The sequence below is a fragment of the Epinephelus moara genome, chromosome 20 (genome assembly GCF_006386435.1).
Source record: "Epinephelus moara isolate mb chromosome 20, YSFRI_EMoa_1.0, whole genome shotgun sequence".
In the NCBI taxonomy this organism is placed as follows: domain Eukaryota; kingdom Metazoa; phylum Chordata; class Actinopteri; order Perciformes; family Serranidae; genus Epinephelus; species Epinephelus moara.
The window spans coordinates 10,233,255-10,234,637 of record NC_065525.1 but is presented as its reverse complement, the minus strand read 5'-3'; positions in this window follow the sequence as shown (position 1 = coordinate 10,234,637).

The window sequence follows — 1,383 nt, the reverse complement described above, 5'->3', positions numbered from 1 at the left end:
TTCACCTAAACAGAGCTTCAATCGACCAATAACTAATGTTATTTATATTGTGATCCTTTATTCATGCCTGCATCTGTTTGTAACTTTGGTATCCTGGACACCTGTATCCTCTTACTTGGCTGCTGACGGCAACATCATTATTAATTTAGTGGCTTGAAACTGTGACTTCCACCACAGTGCCCCTGAAACCAACAAACAATCCAACATGCTGCTGAGGCAAGCAAAGCAATGGCACGGATTTGTCGGGGGAATCTGAACAAAGACAAAATGTGCCCAGAGCTGATATCAAAGACACAATAAGCAAGTAGACCGATTTGTTATTAAAGGGCTCTGACTGCATCTGAAGATCAACAAGACTGGATGTAACACCAATCAGGGCTGGGTTACAGAGCAGTGGCCAAGATAAGTCTGTAGTCACTGAGCGACTTGCATAATGGTGCCATGATCCAATTGTGCATAATGTTTCTTGATCACTATCACTCCAAATCCAACTGCAAGCACTCAAAGTAGTTTGGAATCTTGACCATTGCCATGCAAGTGTCCAAGTAGTTTCAAAGTAACACACCAACTTATTTAGGTTAGTCTGGTTGTTAGTAACATTACAACGTGGACAGCTCAACAGGTACCAGAGCTCTGCAAGGACATTTAAGAAAATGCTACTTCAACATTAGTTGAATATCTGTTTAAAATACAAAGCAGAACTGTGGTTCTGTGGAACTTGGTTTGCCACCAAGAAGAGTCACTGGGACTAACCATAGACATCAGTCACTGAAAGTGCATTCACACTGAGAAGTATGGAAAAATGCAGTGCACTATGAGTACCCGGATGATGCACTCAAAACAGTCAAAAAGTTGAGTGTGGAACTACGGACACTTCTCGCCCTCAATGGTCGCCATCTTGGCTACATAGCGGAAGGGGAGGGACCACTTTTCAAACTGGAAATAGCGGCCGAGGACTGTGCGACTGTGAACGTCGCTGCATTGTACAAATACACTAAGCACCACTATACTATTGTCGGGTATAAGCCAGCAGTATGTTTCTTGGGTTAATTTAGCAGTCTGTAATGATTTGGTACCGCGAACGATAACGCGAATGCTAATGCTAGTTTGCTAACTAGCTAATTTGCGGTCATCATTTCCTGTGAGTGCACAACGGCCGTGTTTGTTTTGAGACAATACTACCCTGTCGAAATTTGCGCACTACGCCAAAGAGTACATCGTGCACATAGTATATGGCAAGCCGTTTTAACATTTAATAGCTAGACTGGATATTCATTACTGATATCTGCAACATAATTTTGCCTAGTCGAACTCTTTTTCAAGATATCTGTAATTAGATTTTGACTAGTCAAAACTCTAATTACAGATATCTGTAATTCAGTT